Consider the following 22,808-nt stretch of genomic DNA (forward strand, 5'->3'; position numbering starts at 1 on the left):
TGTACAGTGGGGCTAATGTTAATCTCTCCGGTTATCAGATTTTTTCCCCTTCCCAGATAAATGGAAAGGTCTTGCACGATTATTTCCCTGCACTCTACCCTTCTTCGAAGCCTTGAAATGAGAATTTAGAAAATAAATCTATATTTATACTGTATATATATCTTCTTTTATGAAAGACAATGCGATCTCCCGCCACTGTTTTTCAGATTAAAAAAAAATGCAGCAATAATATTGTTTTGGGGGTTTATTTTAGGAGGCTGAGCAGGTTTAAAATACAACTGGATGTGTGGATGTTATCTTGTTTAGTTTACCCTTTAATGACTGTGGCAATATGAAAAATGGAGAATATTCTGTCATATATATAAATATATATATATATACCTAACATGTGAGCAAATGTCCTGCGACTAAATTGAAAGAACCTCTGTGACATTTAAATATGTTGGGGTGTTTCTGGGCCTGCTGATCCTGATGGAATTGGAACCCCCTTAATTGTGCTAAATTGTGCCTATAACAGGACACTCCCTATGCATGGTTCAGTGGTATCTCACTTTACAGGCTAGGGGCAAACTAAGGTGGCTGTTCCTGCTGAATTGTGCTTAGTACAGGGAATACCTATGCTGCCATAGTTTTATGGGATCTCTCTGTACAGACTATGAGCAAACTTAGGGACTGTTCCTGCTGAATTGTGCTTAGTACAGGGGAATACCTATGCTGCCATAGTTTTATGGGATCTCTCTGTACAGACTATGAGCAAACTTAGGGGACTGTTCCTGCTGAATTGTGCTTAGTACAGGGGAATACCTATGCTGCCATAGTTTTATGGGATCTCTCTGTACAGACTATGAGCAAACTTTAGGGGACTGTTCCTGCTGAATTGTGCTTAGTACAGGGGAATACCTATGCTGCCATAGTTTTATGGGATCTCTCTGTACAGACTATGAGCAAACTTAGGTGGCTGTTCCTGCTGAATTATGCTTAGTACAGGGAATACCTATGCTGCCATAGTTTTATGGGATCTCTCTGTACAGACTATGAGCAAACTTAGGGGACTGTTCCTGCTGAATTGTGCTTAGTACAGGAATACTATGTGTCATAGTTTTATGGGATTCTCGTACAGACTATGAGCAACTTAGGGCTGTTCCTGTGAATTGTGCTTAGTAAGGGAATACTATGCTGCATAGTTTTATGATCTCTGTGTACAGACTATGAGCAAACTTAGGGGACTGTTCCTGCTGAATTGTGCTTAGTACAGGGGAATACCTATGCTGCCATAGTTTTATGGGATCTCTCTGTACAGACTATGAGCAAACTTAGGGACTGTTCCTGCTGAATTGTGCTCACTGCAATGAAATACCTATGATAACATAATTTTATAGTATCTTTACTTACAGACTATGAGTTGATCCGACTGGCTTATTGCAGGAAACCCCATCCTTTAAGCCTTTTAGCTTTTAAGAATATTTTTTATTACATAATAGGAGGCCCATGAGAATTAAGGAAATTTAAGGCCATCCAGTTTAAGGCAACGACTCCCTGTACAAGGCAGATGTTCCAGCCTGATCCAGTAAGGTCTAATATAAAGAATAAGAAAGAGAACAAGCTATTCTACATTAAAAATGCTAGAGCAAAATAAATGAAAGTAGATTTAAAAGTGGCTTATTTTGCTGTATCCACAGGGGTCTATAGATCCCCCTTTAAGGTTTCCATTAGGCAAATGCAAATAGGAAAAATAAGAAAGAAATGTAATTATAGTGGCCCTTGAGGTCTGTGACAGGAGGAATGGTTAGTAAACTGGGGATTCGTCCATTTATTCTCAATGTTTTCTGAAGTTTTAGGCGACTCGTTTGTTTTCCCATGAAACAGACGGTGGTGCAATTCATCATGTTTGTAAAGCAGTGCAGCTCTCTCTCATGGTTATAGGGCCAGGCAATATGTGACACTCATTTGATCAGCTCCGTGGGCTGAAAATACTTTCCAAGCAGCAAGATCTGTGGTCTATGTGTCTGTGCCTGGTGCTTCTCCAACCCCTCTGGGACCCTCCAGGGAAACATGGCGGCCCATAGTTATTCTCCCAGCTCAGCACTAACCAGGCAATGACTCTCTTTATGTAGGTCTCACGTTGGGATGTCCCTCACTGGGGAGGAGGGTGACATTTCTGTTTTGGGAGGGTATCAACAGGCAACTTTCATTAGACAGCTTATAATACTGCAAATACTTCCCCCTTGGCCTCACACAAAGACATGTCCCTATTATGTGCATATAAGTGAATATACAGTAAGTGTCTAGACCTTTAACTTTCCTGTTGCTCCAGGGTCTCCATTAGAGTTCACAGAGCCCCATACTGTTGTGTTAGCAGAACCCTAGGGGGTCCCAGTTATTAGTCCATCAGCTACCTGGGCTCCCTGGCTGGTGGGCCTGTCAACTAAGCAGAATTGGGACCCAACAAAAAACTGACAACTCCATAACTGGCCATAGCCCAGTCTATCCCATTACAACAAAAACATGGCCACAATCCTTTAACAAACAAGCTGCTGTGTAGCCATGGGGGCAGCCATTCAAGCACAGGATACACAGTAGATAACAGATAAGTACTACTATAGTTTATATAAACAAGCTGCTGTGTAGCCATGGGGGCAGCCATTCAAGCACAGGATACACAGTAGATAACAGATAAGTACTACTATAGTTTATATAAACAAGCTGCTGTGTAGCCATGGGGGCAGCCATTCAAGCACAGGATACACAGTAGATAACAGATAGTACTACTATAGTTTATATAAACAAGTTGCTGTGTAGCCATGGGCAGCCATTCAGCACGGATACACGTAGTACAGATAAGTACTATTAGTTTATATAAACAAGCTGCTGTGTAGCCATGGGGGCAGCCATTCAAGCACAGGATACACAGTAGATAGATAAGTACTACTATAGTTTATATAAACAAGCTGCTGTGTAGCCATGGGGGCAGCCATTCAAGCACAGGATACACAGTAGATAACAGATAAGTACTACTATAGTTTATATAAACAAGCTGCTGTGTAGCCATGGCGGCAGCCATTCAGGATACACAGTAGATAACAGATAAGTACTACTATAGTTTATATAAACAAGCTGCTGTGTAGCCATGGGGGCAGCCATTTAAGTACAGGGTACACAGTAGATAACAGATAAGTACTACTATAGTTTATATAAACAAGCTGTTGTTTAGCCATGGGGGCAGCCATTTAAGCACAAGACAAATACTAGATAACAGAAATGCTATGTTTATATAAACTATAGTAGAGTTTCTGAAGCAAACAAACCAGTTGTACCGGTGCAGGCCAGCAGTACATTATATTTTAATTAATTTGATACATTTTCATTTGTTGGTGTTACTGTTCCTTTAATGCTGTGCCTACTGATGTGATTTTTTTTTTCTTTGGTCTTGCTCTAACCTACATGAAGCAGAGCAGGGAAAGAAATAGAATATGAGATGGTGTGTGCTATTTCCCCTTTAATAATGCAACATGTAATCCCCAGCCCCGCCTTCCTCTTCTTTCTGCTCTCGGCCAGTAAAGATATTGATAGAGATATTGGGGAGAAACCTTCCTTTTGCCCAATTGCATTTTTCATTCCTACAGATTTTTAGAAGTTTCAAAAACAAAGTTTATCTTTTATATCACTTATAATATTCTTTATAATAACCTTTCATATGTGCTTCCTTCTTATTGAAACTAGTCAGTATATAGTGACCTTTAAACTTACCTCCAACCTTAAAGCACAACCAAAGGAGTCCTTATCTCTTACATTTTGGGCAGAACTGTGTTCCATCCAGAAACTGATATTCCGTCTCAGAAGGGCAGAGGCTGCTGGAAAGCAATGGCAGGTGACTGTTTCTGCCTTTGGGAAACACATGCAAATTGGATTCTAATCAACATTGAAAATCAGGTTCCGCATACATTTAGCAAATTATCCCCGTCAATGTGCATTTAAAAGGAAAATATAATTAGGATTATGGTTCTTATCACATGTAGTAAATCCAAGAACACGGGATATTTACTAGGACTGGGCAACCAGTTAGGGTCTGGCTCTTCATTTCTAACAGATATTTTAATGCTAATTGCTGATTGGCTGCTATGGCTTGCGGCATTGGTGCAAAATCTGCCACTGTTATAGGTTGGCGCTACCATATTATTTTCTTTGCACAATAGAATAATTGCCTGCACAGAATTATAACTAAGAATATAGCTGTGTTTATATGTCTGGGAGGGAGCTGCCATATTACTTTCCTCAGACCAGAGGTTTTAAGTCTTTTGTAGTTGCAACTATCTGGACCTACAATGGTAAGCAATATATAGAAACATTGGGGTAACAGTCACCCTGCTATAGTTACAGGGGTACCCAGGGCACAAATAAGCACTCACCCCAAATCTCCCCCTAACTGACCTTCAGGCTGGGCCCCCTTAGCTCATAACAAGGTTACAGATATATAGAAACATTGGGGTAACAGTCACCCTGCTATAGTTCCAGGGGTACCCAGGGTACAAATAATCACTCACCCCAAATCTCCCCTTAACTGGCCTTTAGGCTGGGCCCCCTTAGCTCATACAAAAGTTCCAGGTGTTCTCCCTGCTATTAGGGGGTTAGAATATTTAACTGCAGTGAATATTCAGGATCTGTAAATATTCAGATCCATATTTTTTTTCCTTCCCTCCCCTCCGAAAGTCTTTCTTTTACTTCTCCATCCCTTCTTACCTCCTTTCATTTCCCTGCCTATCTCTCTCACTGTCCTCTTCATCCCTCCATCTTACCCTTGATCCCTCCCTCCTCCCCTCAAAGGCTTACGCTTATCTCTCGGTGCCCTCCTTCTCTCTCTTTATCTTGACAAGTTTCTGACATTTTTATTCCTACTAATCACCTTGTGTTGTGTGACCCAATAGACTCCCACTGTAGTGCTGATAGGGCCCCCTTTATTCCATCTCCCTAATGCAGACAGGTTTGGTAGCAATATAAATATATTAGACAAATATAAATGGAAAATAACAAGATGTAGGCAATGTGGCCTGTAGTCATATGTTACTTTCCCCATCAGCCATCGGCTAACACATTATTCTGATAAATAACCCCGGGGTCGGCTGATAAACTGCACATAAACAACAAGGGAATAAGCTTTGTGGGGAGCCAATTGGCACTGAGGGATATTGATTCTGCAGAGATTTCCTTTGATGTCTCAGCCTTTGACTCCCAAGCCATAAAGAGAAAGGGGACTTATATTGTGACATTTCTATTCTGTGTGTACTGTATATTGTGAGTGGCTCCCTAAGCTCAGTAAGTGACAGCAGCACAGAGTATGTGCAGTGAATCAGCAGAAAAGAAGATGGGGAGCTACTGGGGCATCTTTGGAAACACAGATCTTTACTGCTAAAGGGCTTTGGCCCAAAGGTTCCTCATGAGGCAACTTCGGGCGACTTCGGAAATGAAGCGCTCGAAATTCCATCCCGCCTACAATTTACATTTTAGCCGGTGGGAAGGCATTTCAGGGAGATTAGTCATCTGAAGAAGAGGCGATTTGTCGCTGGGCAACTGATCTTGTCTCTGTCTCTATATATTAGGTACCTATCTAGTACTACCAATCCCTATTTCTGTAGGGAAATGAGAGAGAGCAGGTCTGTAATTTGATCTCTCTGCATGACCAGCACTAGCCCAAGACCAGGAGGCTCTGTGGAGCCAGCTTCAGTACTCCAGGCTCAGGCTTTTGGGCCCAGCCTGGAGGAAAGTTTGGATTGTGGTTCTGACTCCAAGTCATTGGAGTTTGGATCAGTTGGAGAAGGTGTGGGGAGACCTGCACAGTTGAGTGGAGGCCATTGTGTTGCAGTGGAAGTGGAGGCAGGTGAGATGGAGGCCCAGGTCCCTGCCAAACAAACTGCTGAGAAAAAGACTTCTGGAGGCAGAAAGTCTGAGCCATCAGAAACCAGAAGGAGTGGAAGAAACACCCAGAGGCAAAAGAAAGTGGCTGAACTTACCCGGGAGCAGCTGAGGAGGAAACTCGTACCTTGCGTTCTGGTGCGGTGAGTACTAAATCCCCTCTTCCCAAAAGCAGAAAACACCAGCGCTCTGCATCTCTGGGGGCTTCACCTTCTGGTGTTACAGTGAGGGCTGAAGCCAGACTGGATGCTAAAGGCACATGTCATGGGGAACCACAGGGTGGAGGTGTGTCTGTGCATGAACTACAACTCCCATCATCCCCTGTAAACATCTCTTCTGGCAGCCAAATAAGTCAGACTGGGGGTGATGAATATGTGGTGCCAGAAACACCCCTTGAAGACTGTGCTGCAGGGAAAAGTCCACCTGGAAAGGGAGAAGTTGTTATTTTGTCCCAAACTGTCAGATCTGGGGCTGCTGCTGCTGAGGTTTCACAGGCCGGGGAATCCAATGCTGAGGATCCTGCAGGTAACGAGACACCTGAACCCAACGCTCAGCTTAACCCTTTACCTGCCCAACTGACTGCAGCCACTAGAGGGAATCAGGGAAGCTCAGCTGTTTGCTGCTGGGAATGTGATGCCTGATACAGACAATGAGGCTGAGGATTCAGAGGGGGAGCAGAAATCCCAGGACTCCAGTGATTTAAGTGCAACATATGAACCAACTGCACAAAGGAGAATGGGTGAACCCACTGATGTAAACCCCCAGCTACCCAGTCATAAGGATATTGCTCCTATCCTGCAGCAGCTGTCTGAGGCCTATAGGCAGAAAGGAAAAAAAGAGGCAGAAATTGTTGCACAGCAGAAGCTGATCGGAGCTGCTTATAAGAGGAATAAAGGCAGACTGGAACTGGACCTCATTACACTTAAAGGAGAACTCTTTGAAACCGAGGTCTCCATAGAGAAACTGTTGAGCAAAGCAGGGCCTGGAGAGAGACTTTTGAAAACAGGGAGCGGTTTGAGAAGCTGCAGAAATCTCTCAGGGAGGAGGTGCCATACCGCAGCCGCAAGCTCAGCACCACCAGCTACTCTGCCTCTTCTGATACAGAGGGGGATTTCAAGAAGCCACAAGCTCCAGCCAAGAAAGCACCAACAAAGAGCAAGAAGAAGGACGGGATCCACTGGCAGGAACTGGCATTTGATGTGCAGGAGGTGACAGAACAAGAGAAGAAGAAGCAGCAAAGGGAAGAATTTAACATGATTCAGGAAGATTTCCCTCCTTTGTCACCTGCCGCCCAACCAACCAAGTCACCTCAAGCCCAAGCCCAGGTGTTGCAGGAAGATCAGTTGCCCCAATGGAAGTATCGTCCAACCATTCAGCTGCGAGTGGCATGTCTGGGGTGGTGCATGGAGATGCTGTTGGCATGAATGATGGTGCGGCTGATGCTGTGCTTGTGGGAGCGAGTGCTCACGGAGAGTCAGTGGTGGTGGGTACACAAGCGGTGCTGGTGGCGGGTAATGATGGCAATAAAAACCTAAAGCCATCTGTAAGTGATGGAGGGAGAGATGGTAGGGCCCAGGCAGAGAGACAAAGACAGCAGGGACAGAATGGTAGGGCTCAGCAACCTGGTGAACAGGCCTCAACTTCTGGGGCAGATGCCGGCACATCAGGCAATTTCTGGGAGCGCAGGCGGTTTTTCCCTGCAGGTGCAGGTCCTTCTTTTGGGGGTCAGGCTTTCCGTAGGCAAAACTGCGTTAAACTGGTGTGGGAAGGGAAGAAAGAGGAGGCTCCTAGTAGAACCTACATTATTAAGACACTGCTGGAAAGGTCTGCCAAGTTTAAGGCCCGTGAAATGGAGGCCTGCATTGTCCAGTCCCTACAGAATGGGATGTCAGCTTTAAAATACCACAGGGACTGGATGCATTTTGGCGCCTTTTTGACACCCTTAGAAATCAGCCAGAATGGAAAAATGTTGATGCCGTTCCAGTCTCCAGACCTGAGACAAAAACTGTCACTATCATTGTCAAAAATGAAGGGGTGCCAGTTAATGATGTGGCGTTGTGGCTGCAGCGCCAGTGCACTGTCCTCTCCCCACTGGCCCGTATATATGAAGATGATGTGTGGACAGGGGGGTGGAAAACAGAGGTAAAACTTAAGATAGTTGATAACATCCCCAACATCTGCCCACAACCTTTTTCATTGGCAAAGAGAAGTGCGTTTGTTTCTATTTTGGCCAACCGAGAAAGTGCTTCAAATGTGGTTCCCTGAATCATCTTGCTAGCTCCTGTCTGGTGGAGAGGTGCACTTACTGTGGGAAGATAGGCCACACAAAAAAGGTGTGTAAGATCATTATGTGCAACCTCTGTGGTAATATAGGTCATGCCCACCGCCTGTGCCCTAAAGCCTGGCACAATAACAACACCCAGAGGGAAGATGTGTTGGAGCAGGAGGAAGATCAGCTACTGATTGATGCAGTTCAGGAGATAGAGCAGCAGGAAAGGGTGGAGATAAACCACAGACAGGAGGCTGCAAAGGCCATTCAGGCCCAGCAGAGAGACCCGGGAAAGATCAGAGCAGTAAGGGCAAGAAGGCACAAAGTCAGGAAGGGAGCTCTAATGATCAGGAACATGATGTTCAGAGACCACAGGCAGGCCCATCATTGGCTAAAAAAGGCCCGTCAAAGGCTGTAATTCCCCAAAAGCCCCTGATCCCAAACAGCAACCAGCTACATCAAGGGCAGTAACACCCCAGCAATCTCAGGAATCCAGCCTGAGCCCTGCACCCACCTTGCAGGAACATTCACCCAAAAAAAGAAGAAGAAGAAAAAGGGTAAATCAGACAGTGAGCAGAGAGACACCCAAAGCCCTGAGGAAGGGGGTTGGCAGTTTGTTAAGACCTCAGGTAAAGGAAAGAAGTCCCCTGGAATCATGTCTTTCAGCCCACAAACATCCAATCGATATGCCCAGCTGCAAAGCGAAGGCGATGATTTGGATGATGATGATGATTCTTGGGGGTCTAAAATGGAGACCGAGTTTCAGAGAATAGATAAAGAACTTTCTCTACAACAGTCAGTGCAGCATTCATCTCCCATTAGTCAGTCAACACCTATGGGTGGTGGGACCATATCAGATGATGTGGTGTGTAGTGAAGCCTTGTCAGAAGTGGTTGGACCCACTATGGCCTCTTTAGAAGAGGTTCAACATGTCCTGGCATCGCCAGATATGGTTATCTCTCAGCCTGAGATGGATCCAACCACAGAGGACGAGATGGTCCCTCTTGGGGATGAGGACCCTTTACCAGCAGGGGTCCAGATCAAGAGGTTTGGAGAGGGGGTATGTGAAGATGAAAGAGAAGGAAAAAAAGCCAAATTAAAAAACCAACATGGCTACGGTACCAGTTAGGATTTACACCTCTAATGTCTGTAGCATCCGCTCGCCCAGGGCTAGATTTCTGGCCTTCTCTAGTCTCTCATCATCAGATGGAGACATTTTTTTCCTTCAGGAGACTCGATTGACCACCAGGGCTGACATTCGGAAGGCGACTTCTGAATGGTGTCATGGGCCTTCTGTCTGGTCAATAGCGGCTGAGCCATGCGGTGGTGTTGGGGTGCTGTTCAGAGCTGCATTAAATGTTGTCATTCACCGTCTTATTGAGATCCAGGTAGGCAGGTGTCTGCTCCTTGATGTCACAGCTGGGGTAGGAGGATGCGCCTCATTAATATCTATGGGCCCCACAATGCACAGCAAAGGAATACACTGCTGTCTGACATGAGGCAGTACCTCCACACCTCTCTCCCAGTGGTTCTTGCTGGCGATTTTAACCAGGTTTTAAGGCCACAAGATAGGACAAGTGCTAGAGTCAACAGGGCAGAAGGATATTTCCTTAATAATATTATCCAGCAGGCAGGCCTGGTTGATGTTGCTACCAAGGATGGCCGTATCGGGCGGCATACTTACCACAATGCAGGGCGATCTAGTCGTCTAGACATGGCCTTTGTTAGGGGAGGGGAGACCTTTACCGATGTACGTGAGCAGGCTGTTGAATACTCTGACCACTTTACAGTCTCTTTCTTATGGGGGGCTTCTTCTATCCCAGCCAGAGGTAGAGGCCTTTGGAGGCTTAATGCAGATTCCCTGGCAGGGCAGTCAGCTCAGCGTTCCTTCAGGATGCGTCTTCAGAGCGAGATTGATAGGGTTGACTTTTATGACTCTGTGTCATCGTGGTGGGAGGATGCCAAAGATGTCGGAACAGCAAAGGTCCAGCGATGGAAGGGATGGAGGCTGGCCTACAGGGAAAGGGTGAAGCTCGTCAAGGCCTATCTGGTCCCTCTGTTTTTGTTTGTAGCGTACGTGTATCCATTGCCAGAATCTCTCTACGCCAGGGTCCACAGTCTGTTTTTCCAGTTGCTCTGGGGACACAGGCTGAACCCAGTCAAAAGGGGGATAACGTACCTACAGCGGAAGGAGGGTGGTTTGGGCATGTTGTGCCCAGTGGCTTTCTTTGGGTCACTTTTCCTGAAGTTTAACTTTGGGGGCTTGGCCCAAGGAAATGATTCCCTGTGGGAAGTCTGTATCAGGAACTGGGTATCGCCTTTTGTAGGGACATGGTTTCAAGGCGGTAGAATGAAGAGATTTCGGATAGTACAGGGATCCCTCCCATCATACCTAGTTCTCGCTCTGAGGATTCTGAAGAGGTGGGATGTCAGGGTGGGTGAGCTGGCCACATCTTCCCGAAGGCAGTTGTATCACAGGGTGATCAGGGACTATTTTGCTGCTCCTCTTGTTCTGAGAGACTGTGTGGGTGACATCCTTCAGAAAAGCCTTCACTTTCTTAATGGCAAGAGACTCCCCCCTAAGTTTTTTGACAACTGTTGGCTTTCACTCCAAGGGAAACTCTATGTCCGAGGCAACTTGACTTATCTTACCATTGGCAGCAAAGATTGTCCCTGGGGGTGTGGGAGGTGGAGACCCAAGAGCACTTTCTTGTCAGTTGCCCAGTAACTAGAGATGTCTATAGTCAGATGGCAGCAGCTCTTAATATCCCACTCCTGAACAGTCTGAACTATGCAGACTCAGCCTATGGGGTTCCCGCTGTACACCACCCACTAGACCGTGAGACAATTTACATCATACTTGCATGCACGCGGTACCAGATCTGGCAGCATAGGTGCAGGAGACCTTTTGGCCAGTTGGGTGGTACCCAGATAAAATAGTGAAGGCAGCTCTGGCTCAGTTGAGTTTTCTGAAGGGAATTGAGATAAAGAGGTTAACATCAAATCAGAACCTATGGAGAGGGGTGAACCTTGCTCTTTCATCTTCATGAACATGCCCTCATCTCAAGGAATGTACCTATTGTATGTATATGGCTCCCTGGGCACTGATACTGCTCCTCTCTTTTTCTATAGGCTGGAGGTGCAGCTTTCTGTAGCCTGGATTCAGAATATGAATATGAAAGTATTATGTTTTTGTTGGGTGAGAAGTTTGGTCCAGGAAAGACTTTTCTGGAATGCTCATTTGGGGTTGGTGGTGGGGGAAGGAAGGCCATATGGACAATCGAAGACTTTTCAAACTGGCCTTTGATTTGGTGTGTTTGATGGAAAAGTTGCCAATGGACAGAGGGATGGACTCTGCGGGCTGGAGGGTGTATGGGTGGGTTTGTGGATTTTTAGTTATTTTTGTTTTATTGTATGATTTTTGAATTGTTTATGAATTGATTGAATTGAATTGCTTATTGTAAAGTGATCTTTTAAATAAAAAAATTTCTATATATTAGGTACCTATCTAGTACTACCAATCCCTATTTCTGTAGGGAAATGAGAGAGAGCAGACAGTAACCCTTCCAACACTTTCCTCTTGTCTCTATATATTAGGTACCTATCTAGTGCTACCAATCCCTATTTCTGTAGGGAAATGAGAGAGAGCAGACAGTAACCCTTCCAACACTTTCCTCTTGTCTCTATATATTAGGTACTATCTAGTGTTACCAATCCCTATTTCTGTAGGGAAATGAGAGAGAGCAGACAGTAACCCTTCCAACACTTTCCTCTTGTCTCTATATATTAGGTACCTATCTAGTGTTACCAATCCCTATTTCTGTAGGGAAATGAGAGAGAGCAGACAGTAACCCTTCCAACACTTTCCTCTTGTCTCTATATATTAGGTACCTACCGTATATACTCGCGTATAAGCCGAGTTTTTCAGCACCCAAAATAAGCTGAAAAACGCTGCCTCGGCTTATACGCGGGTCAGTTAAAAAAAATTACCTATTTGACTGATGCGCGATGCGCGTGCCTCTTCCCTGCTGCTGGTCAAATGGTGCTCCAGCTCCTCCCAGCCGGTCGTGTTTTTCTGTGTGATTGGCCGGTGGCCTTGCAAGCTCCTCCCGCCGTGTCCTAGTTGTTTTTGTCACCGCGAGTGTCCTGTATTAGTCAACATGACCCGCTAAGTGGTTTGGTAGCGTCCTTCTTCCTCCTCCAACTACTGATTGCCCGGGATCCCGTCCCCTTCCCTCCGCGCAATGAAACGGCCCGGGTTGCGCGTTACGTGGCGCATCACTGTGACTGGGGCGCCCTGGCCACTATCTCCAGCCACTTGCCCGTGCAGGGACAGCCCTTCGCCAATGTTTTCTCTGTCAGCGACGGGCCCAAGGGAGCCGGCAGTGGAGTCCCTTACCTGTACCTCACCAACATGGAGATCTCTGTACAGGACCTGCAGGTGAGGAGGGGGAACGGAGTCACATGACTCTGAGAGCTGTCTCTTTCTCACCTTGGGGCTGTGGTGGCTAATGGGTCAGGTGACCTGAAGGATGCTGTTTCCATAGTGAAGAAGTAAGTCAGGTATCAGCCAATCAGTGCAGGCGCTGCCTTCTGGGGGTTTCACCTTTGTCAGCAGTCTAGACCAGGATCCGCCCTCTCTGATTTTAAAAACAGTTCGGGCAGCAGGTAATGAGCACAGATAGATAAGTGGCTGGTCTCCGAGAATCAGAGACGGGGAATAGACGATGCGTCAGCGGATCACCACATTGCTACCTGAATAAGTAGCAAATCTTTCGCTGGCTTGACATTTTCAGATAAGGAGGAAAATGATTTCAGGGGGAGGTAATCTATTAAACAAGAGAAGTGTTGTTTCAGTGAGCACAGCACACAGAAGTGAGACACAGAGAGTCTTTAGCTTTATTTCTCACCCTAGGCTTATACGCGAGTCAATAAGTTTTCCCAGTTTTTGTAGGTAAAATTAGGTACCTCGGCTTATACACGGGTCGGCTTATACACGAGTATATACGGTATCTAGTGCTACCAATCCCTATTTCTGTAGGGAAATGAGAGAGAGCAGATAGTAACCCTTCCAACACTTTCCTCTTGTCTCTATATATTAGGTACCTATCTAGTGTTACCAATCCCTATTTCTGTAGGGAAATGAGAGAGAGCAGACAGTAACCCTTCCAACACTTTCCTCTTGTCTCTATATATTAGGTACCTATCTAGTGCTACCAATCCCTATTTCTGTAGGGAAATGAGAGCAGAGCAGCAAGGGAATGCTGGGAGATGTAGTTCTTATTTCCCCAAGGCTTCCTGTCGGTGTCATTGCTTTGCAGCAGACAGGTATTGGTGGCTGAGTGCAGAAGAATGGGGCATGATTGGCCAACCCCCCCATTAAAGACAGAACATGATTGGAGCACATTTAATAACGGTGTCCCTGAATAACACAATAGCAATGTTCTTGAAGTTCCGTCTCCTGATTTTTTACTTCAATACATTTTTATTGTTCATCACAACAATAGTGTACAGTCAATTACTGCTATCAGAAAACACAAAGCAGCATGCCAAAATGTACATACAATAAGTAATGAGACATACATCATCTGTAAACGAACATTTGTTGTGCGAACCAAGGTTCGTACTTCCGTAAATGAACATACAGGGTACAAAAGCATCTTTTTATAAAAAGAAAACAAAAAATAAACAAAAACAAAAACAAAAAATAATAAAACAAAAAAAATATACCTCTCCTGCACCGAGACCAAATATACCCTAAGAAGGCTACAGGGAAAAAAGGATAACGGGAGCATCAGTCCCAAATCTATACTCAATCCACGGGTTCCAGGTTAACAGAAACTTCTGATGGGTATCTAATAGAACACTAGTCATTTTTTCTTGGGACATAATCCAATCAACTCTGGACTTAACCGGGGTTATAGGAATTTGCCTCTGTTTCCAGGCTCCCGCTAAGGTCCTCTTAGCAGCTAACATTATGAACGAGAACAGGCGAAACTGAGCATTGGTGAGCTCTTGGGGTTTAACGTTAAGTAGGGCTATTGCCGGGTCTCTAGGCAAGGAAACCTCAAAAACAGAATAAATCATGTTAAAAACCCTAATCCAAAACCTTCGGGCACCCGAACAGGTCCACCATATATGAAACATCGTGCCCATTTCCCCACATCCTCTGAAACACCGGGGATCTGCAGTTGGGGAAAATTTCGCTATACGCGCTGGGACTAGGTACCACTAAAAAGTACTTATAATTGGCTTCCTGCAAGGAGATGTTATTAGAAGACCTCTTAGTTGTGGACCAGACTCGCTCCACTGTTCTAGAGATAATTCTTTAGATAGGTCCCTATGCCAAGCCTGTATATAGGGTAGCTCCAGAGGCTGGTGGGATTCAAAAAACCTACTATAGAGGAATGACACCGATTTGCACAATCTAGGGGAGTGAAGACACCACCTTTCAAAAAAGGTCATGGGAACATTCATGTTTTCCCCATGGCTCCATTGAAACCGTATAAAGTGGAGGATTGCAACCGAAAACTTTCACTAGTTGGAACAGAAAACTTATCACGAACCTGCTGAAAGGAAAGTGGGCCCAAGGAAGAGCATAATTGACCCATAGCCCAAATTCCATGGTCCAACCACCACCGGAAACGTGAGGCCTGTAGGCCTGGGGTAAATTGAGGGTTACCAAATATAGGAGCTGCAGGGCAAAAGGGGGAGCTCAAATGTAATTTCTTGTTGGAAATATCCCAGATTTTCGAAGTTTGCTGGAGACAGCTACTAGCCTGTCTAGGAAGTTCCGTCTCCTGATTTATGGCTATGTGCCTCTTCTCTCCTATGGGCAGGTTAGAGGAGTTGTGGCTCAGACGCATATTTATAAGCCTACAAAGTGCACGTGAGCAGAGACACACTGTGTTGTGCTAGATAAGGCAGTTGCTAGGAGACACACCGCATTGTGGCCTTTATGTGCTACAATACACCCTTGTAGGGGAACAGGGAAGTGGTGGACAACATAAATCAGGAAGCCCCGAACCCCAAGCTTGAGAATAGAAAAGTAACTGAAGAATGTCCAACTTGCATGCAAGTTGCTGCTGAACTGCTCATTCACTTAGCTTTTTATTCAGCAGCTCTCCAGTTTACAGCTTCAGCAATCTGGTTGCTAGTGTCCAAATGACCCTAGCAACCATGCATTAATATGCATAAGAGACTGGAATATGAATAGGAGAGGCCTGAATAGAAAGATGAGCAATAAAAAGTAGCAATAAAAATACATTTATAGCTTTAGAGTATTTGTTTTTTTAGATAGGGTCAGCGACCCCCATTTGAAAGCTGGAAAGAGTCAGAAGAAGGCAAATAATTCAAAAACTTTGAAAAAAATAAAAAAATGAAGGTCAATTGAAAAGTTGCTTAGAATAAGCCATTCTTTAACAAACAAAAAGTTAACCCAAAGGTGAACCTCTCCTTTTAAAAATGAAAGTAAAAGCAGGGTGAGAGCAAAGGACATTGAAAAGGGGAACTTTACCTTACCTGCTTTTATTTCAAATATGAAATCTTTTTATTTTTCTGCAGTGCATCATTAACTCTATAAAATAGAGGGGAGCAATATGAATTCCAATATTATGTGGATTTTATAGTTTTTGTATTGTTTAATACAAACTTTCTCCAACTCTGCAGAACCAGTGGCTGCAGCAAAATAATCCTCCAAATAGAATCCCAGTTTATCTGTTTAAATCTGGCTCCATGATCTTTGTCCCTGCAGCTGGAGTTGGAAACAGTAAAGGGAATGTAAAGGTAAGAATAAAATCCAATACAAATCTCTACACAGTCGCCGACTGCTCTACAGGGAAACAAACAAAGCTGCTTGAGTTCTGCATGGCTGGGAAGTAAGGCGGGGGCTCCCCCTGCTGTACATAAGTATGATTGTTTCCCTGCAGAGCAGTTAGAGACCGTCTGACAATTCCTATCCACAGCAGTAAATGAAGGGAGAATTTCACTGCATACAGTCAGGTCAGGTTTCTAATAAAAACGGTACACATTTTTTAATTAAAGTATATTGGAGATAGGTTTCTCTGTCATTAAAGAAAGTATAAATGGGATTTTATTTATTTGCCTTTACATGCCCTTTAACCAAAAATGGGCCATATGGGGTCAGTATGTGCCAACTTTTTGATCTGTCCATAATGTTAATTGAATGCATTTTGGACTTTTTATACATCATGAGTCACAGGACAATTTTGGTTAAACCTGTGCTAGAGGGAGTTGCTCTTCAGGCAGTGAGAAAGGAAATTCCCTCACGTAACTCTCTGGAAAAGGGGGTTAAAGAAAATATCAGCTCTTCTGCCAATTTTTGCTACAGGGGCAAAAGGAGTTCTGTTGCCTTATTTCAGACACTGTACCCAATGCTCTGTGCCACCCCTCACCCACCCAGCTAACCCTTCTCCCCGCTGTAATAGAAAAGAGTAGGACTGATATGTTGTTGGCAGCCTTAAGAATGAAAATGTCCACATTCATTAAGTGGAGATAAGGCAGTTTATGGGCGCAGCTTAGCGAGTGAGACCAGGTAATGAGATCCAGACAGGACCATTGTAGTTGAAAGAAAAAAGGCAGATCTAGGTGCCTGTGCCTGGGGCCGGAGGAGTCGGCGGAGACTGGATTAAAGAGATGTCGGCGTCTGTGAATCATATCAAGGATTAGAATGGATGCAGATTTAGTGAAATGCCACTTCTATCGGCCGCAGGCATCTCTGCCCAGTTCCCCGGCTCTTATTAGTTGCCGTTTAGAGACCTGCGATTATATCGGCTCTGGGGAGGGGGTGGCGCATCCTCCGGTCTCCGCACGGCTTATTTATAGCCTGACACATGCAGATAAAGATGCGCAGAGCTCTCCTTCCACCGAGGGGTACGGCTTTAGAAAACCCATCACTGCCAGTGCCAACACATGCAACAGAACTGGGGGAATGTCATTTAGGGACATGGATTCTGTATCCTCAATGCTGGAAATCTACAAATGTCTGTGTGTATGTGAATGCAGCCTGAAGGTCAAGGTGACCTCTACTTAGGGTTGCCTAGCCGGTAAAATACCTGCCGGTAATTTGTAATGCCATTTACAAAATCCCTTGCCCGTCGGTGAAAACTTACATTTTCTTTGGCTTTGGGCGGTGGCCCCGCCCCTTTTGTGACGCTACCCAGTGTCCCTTTTGCATCGCGCATTGTCGGCTCCACCCCTTTTTGTGTCACGTCCCGCCCCATTATCTTACGCCCCCACCACAGGCCGGTAATTTTTTTTTTTTTAAAAGGTGGCAACCCTACCTCTACTATATACAGTACAGGGCCGGGACTAGGGGTAGGCACATCCCTCTTCCATCTCTAATCCCCTAGTCCTGACCATTGTCTTCTCACTTGCCAGTGTGGCCCCTATTCCTGTAGCATCCATGTCTATGCACACGTGTGGCTAGGGTTGCCACCTGTCTGGTTTTGACCCGGACAGCTATTTTCTTTGCCCGGATAAAAACTGCCTGCCCGGTTTTTCCAGGGCCGGATTTACATAAAGGGCGCCCCTAGGCCCACTGCCGTTCATCGCCCCTGTCCTCTCCCCTTTATTCATGCAAATTTTCATCATTAATGGGGAAATTTAAAAAATCATTGTATCTCCAACGCATCCCCAGTGTTTTTGAACCAATGTGGGTGAGGTTGGGCAGCATTGCGCCCCTCCTAAAATCCTGCCGCCCTAGGCCCGGGCCTAGGTGGCCTTTCCACAAATCCAGGCCTGGGTTTTTCCAAATTAGGAAAACTGTGGATTCGGTGCATCCCTAAAAAACAAGAATAGTCGCGTGCATAAAAATTGTTGTGCATCAAAATTATTCGTAAGCCCATTGACTTTAATGCATTTGGACAAAATAGGCGTGTGTATAAAAATTGTCCTGGGCATTGAAATTGACGCCCGTCAAAATAATTTTGACGCCCATTGACTTCAATGAACTTCGCAGATTTTTCTGCAAAGTGAAACCGGGCGAATTCGCCCATCACTATTGGACAGGAGATATTGACAGTTGTTTGAATCTCCCACCCACCCAGGAGGGAAGTTGGGTGCAAGGGAGTGCAAGCAGGGCGGCCCAGGGGTGCAGCCTCTTGAAATCTGGCCCTGTCAGCTTACAGTTTTCCAGCTGTTACTGAACTACATATCCCAGCATCCTTGCTGCAGACAGAAAGTTGGACAGCCCTGATGCTGTGTTACTGGCATTACTTGTTACAATAAAGATTATTTCACATATACTGCCCTTTACCCTCCACAGAAAGAAATAAATCATTGGGGCTCATCCTTCAATCAGCTAAATGTTATGAAAGCAAAGATGTCATTGGTTGCCACTGGGTACCAGCAAATGAGCACCAATTGTCTGTGCCAATCCGTGCAGCAGAAGTATTTACGCCTGTAGTTTTGGCATGATCTATGAACCGATTTCAGTTAGTAAGAGTATGACTTTGTATCAGCAGCAGAATTCATACGGATGATGAGCTCAACATTAACCGACACGTCTGCACGGCACAGTCTAATCTTGGCTACTAACAAGTAACACTCGCCCAGAGTGACAGGGAGATCTAACAATAGATTTGAACTGGTTACACAGACTTCAAAGGGAACAACATCTGACGAGTGAATGGCCTAGATTCAGCTCCACTACTGCACTGGGCATCATTACTGGCAGCTCCGTGCCCTCGTCCTGCTGCTTCCCTCAATTGCTACACGGACGCTCCATCCAAAACACAAGGTTCTGCTGCTTAAAGGAGAACTAAAGCCTAACTAAAGAAGTAGCTAGAAATGTTGTACATGATGTTTTGTGCTTCTGTACCAGCCCAAGGCAACCACAGCCCTTTAGCAGTAAAGATCTGTGTCTCCAAAGATGCCCCAGTAGCTCCCATCTTCTTTTCTGCTGATTCACTGCACATGCTCTGTGCTGCTGTCACTTACTGAGCTTAGGGACCCACTCACAATATACAGTACACATAGAATAGAAATGTCACAATATAAGGCTGATTAGTAATTAATACACATAATTACTACATGGCAGCACAGAAACCAGTGCAATTAGCATCAGAATTGAATAATCAGCAAACCTGTAGCATCAGCTTATATTACAGCCAGGGAAGCTCATTTTCTGCTGGATAATTAGTGACGAGCCCTAAGCTTAGCTTCTCAACAGCCAATCAGAGCCCACTGAGCATGTGAGTGTCACAGACACTTTCCAAGATGGTGTCCCCCTGTGACAAGTTTGAAGTCCTGGATCATTGCTGCTATTGACAAGCTCAAACTTTAGCCTCGTGCAATAAGTTCACTATATAAAATATGGCATACCTCCCAACATTTTTGAAATAAAATGATGGAGAAAAAAGATGCCATTTGATAAAATGTTTGACCACGCCCATTTATGTGGCCACACCCCCTAATTACCATGTTCATTTTACAAAATTTGGCAGGTTATGAAAGTTTGAACATATTTCTGTGTTTTTTTACAGTTATTACAGTTTTGCTAATGAAGGTGAATTGCCCTTTAAACTGTGAGTCTAACTTCTCCCAAGGGACCTGTTATCTTATATTGTTACAATTACTTGTTTGCTTATCTCAAAATTGTTACAAAATTATCTTATCTGCAGCTGTGGCTGTTTTGGGCTCTCTGCCAAAAGCCAATTAAGTTAGAAATATTTTTTCTTTTTCTGGCTGTTCAGTGCAGAGAAAATCGTGACTTTCCAGAGGGACTGCGGGTTGAGCTGCCAAAAGAGGGATTGTCCCTCTGAAAATGGGACAGTTGGGTGGTATGAAATATGCCATTTCTAGCCATATTTTTAGGGTTTAGTACTCCTTTAAAGGGTTTCCAAGAATGAGGAGAGCACTCATAAATAGCAATAGCATAGCAGTTCTCCTTTAAAGGGGTGGTTCACCTTTAAATTAACTATTGGTATGATGTAGTGAGTGATATTCTGAGACAATTTGCAAATGGTTTTTATTTTTAGTATTTGTTAATTATGAATTATTATTAATTATTTGTAGTTTCAGCAATCTGGTTGCTAGGGTCCAAATTACCATAGAAACTATGCATTGCTATGAATAAGAGACTGGAATATGAATATAAGAGGCCTGAATAGGTCAATGAGTAATAAAAAGTAGCAATAACTATGAGTTTGTAGCCTTAAAGAGCATTTGTTTTAAGATGGGGTCGGTGACCCCCCTTTTAAAGCCGGAAACAGGAGAAGAAGGCAAATAATTCAAAAACTACAAAAATGATAAGTCGCTTAGAATTTGCCATTCTATACTATACTAAGAGTTAACTTAAAGGTGAACCACCCCTTTCAAAAATGACCTTTTAGTCTCTTTCTGCTCATTACTGAGAAGGATAATACAATAGGAGGGCTATGGGAGCTGTTGTGCCTAGTTTGAGAGCATTAATAGGGATGGGCGAATATGACCTGTTTCGCCCAAAATTCGCCGCCGGCGAAATGACGCCGATGCCCATTGAAGTCTATGGGCGTCAAAACATTTTTGACGTGCGTCTTTTTTTTTTGATGCACATCATACAAGTCTATAGGCGTCATTTCCGCGGCGAAACTAAGCAAAAAAAATTCGCCCATCCCTAGAGAGCAATGCTAAAACTAGTTGCTAAGATAGAAGAGAAGACAGGGAGAGAAAAGAATCGCACATTCTCCCTCTTCATATTTCCACGATAGAAATGCAAAGGCAAAATAACACATGAATATATAATGGCCCCATAAAACTCCCTTGTCTGCTGTTCTTCATCACCTGAGCGTTACGGCGGCACGTCGGCTCATCACTGAGAGTCTCAGGGAACCAAATTACTGCCAGATCCATAAATGTTTTCCGCGCCGTTATATTTTATCGTTAGAGAAGCGCCAAACAATTCCCGAATATTGTCAGCTATCAAATGATTTTTGCTGGGGGGCACAGTAACTCCGAATTCTGCCGCAGTCTAAACCTCCCCAACGCCGCAGAAAGAGGGTCTATTTAAAGGAACGCACCTCTAATGAGGAATATCATGGAGTTATCACTGGAGGAGGATTCTCCCTTCCTCTAGTTACTTAAATTAAAAGTGTGATTTTCTCGATCCTTTTAGCGTTGAGTCCTCATTAATTTTTGAGTATATTAAAACACAGAAATGTAATATAATAAGGGCGCACTTTGCCTTATAATCTCAAATGGGGCTGCAAATCCTATTTCAGTGGCGGGAGCGTTTTTATTACAATAACGAGGCGCAAGCCTGCTTAAAGGCCTCTAAAAGTATTAGTGTTTATTATCACTTCATAATTTTACACCACTCGCCCGGAGTTTGTGGCGCCGGAGAGGGGAGAAAATAAGGATAAAAGAAGTTCTCATTATGCTCTGAGTCAGCAGTTATGCTACTCGTGGAATGTTTGGGGTTTTATTCAGGTTTATCCAAATGAAATGAATGCTCCCTGCTCTCAAGGAGTCACAATTAGGGCCGGAACTATGGAAAGGCAGAAGAGGCAGCAGCCTAGGGCACAATGATAGGGGGCACTGGGCAGCTACCTCTAAAATTGTCTTCTGCCTACCTCTAGTCTGTGTTCACACCCCTCAGTCTTACTCCCCTTCCTTCCCCGTCACCCTCCCCTCTGTCGCTCTCCCTCCTGTCACCCTCCCCTCCATCTATCTTCCCTCCCTCCCTCCACCACTCCTCACCATCATTCCCTCCATCACCCCCCCTCCCTCCCCTCCATCACTCTCCTCCCTCCCTCCTCACTCCCCTCCATCACTCCCTCCATCACCTCCCCTCCATCACTCCTCATCACTCTCCACTCCCTCCCTCATCACTCCCTCCATCACTCTCCCTCCATCACTCTCCCCTCACCTCCCCTCTCCACTCCCCTCCCCTCTGTCACTCACCCACCTCCCTCCCTCCATTGATCACCCTTCAGTTGCTCATCCCTTCGCTTCATCATACTGAAATAAGAAACTTTCTAAATACAATTAATTAGAAATTCTGCACTGTTTCTGAAATAATCAAGATTATCTTCACTATTCCTCTCTCAGCATCTGTTTCTCCTCATTCTGTCTTCATTCAGCAGTTGGGTGTCAGATATTCATTGACAGTTAGATCCAATATATCTTATAGGGAGGGCTCCTTTCCTAGCAGATGTATTAGAGCTCACTCAAATAACTGATTCCAGTACAAACAAAATCTAACAAAATAACTGCCTATTGCACAAATCCTGCATGTAGAGAGACATGATGTCTGGTGATTTTAATAGAGTGACCTCTAATACAATCTTCTAGGCAAAAGGAGCCCCCTATAGATATAGATATAATATTGGATCTAATCTTGGATCAGATGCAGATTTTTGATTGTATTTAGAAAGTTTCTTATTTCAGTATGCTGAAGCTTGTATTAATTTTTCATTTTTGCAAAAGTTCCCCTTTAATGCACCAGCCTAAAGTTTGAGCTTGTCAATAGCAGCAATGATCCAGGACTTCAAACTTGTCACTGGTACTGACACTCACATGCTCAGTGGGCTCTGATTGGATGTTGAGAAGCTAAGCTTAGGGCTCGTCACTAATTATCCAGCAGAAAATGAGCTTCCCTGGCTGTAATATAAGCTGATGCTACAGGTTTGCT

At 44.6% G+C, this 22,808-nt stretch overlaps 1 protein-coding gene across 2 annotated transcripts in view; it reads left to right on the forward strand.

Annotated features, from left to right (window-relative positions):
• LOC108705251 (igLON family member 5-like) overlaps positions 1 to 22,808 on the forward strand; it is a 240,842-nt gene that overhangs the window by 52,696 nt on the left and 165,338 nt on the right. The gene's annotated exons all lie outside the window — the stretch shown is intronic.

This window comes from Xenopus laevis, chromosome 7S, assembly GCF_017654675.1.
Source record: "Xenopus laevis strain J_2021 chromosome 7S, Xenopus_laevis_v10.1, whole genome shotgun sequence".
Lineage (NCBI taxonomy): Eukaryota > Metazoa > Chordata > Amphibia > Anura > Pipidae > Xenopus > Xenopus laevis.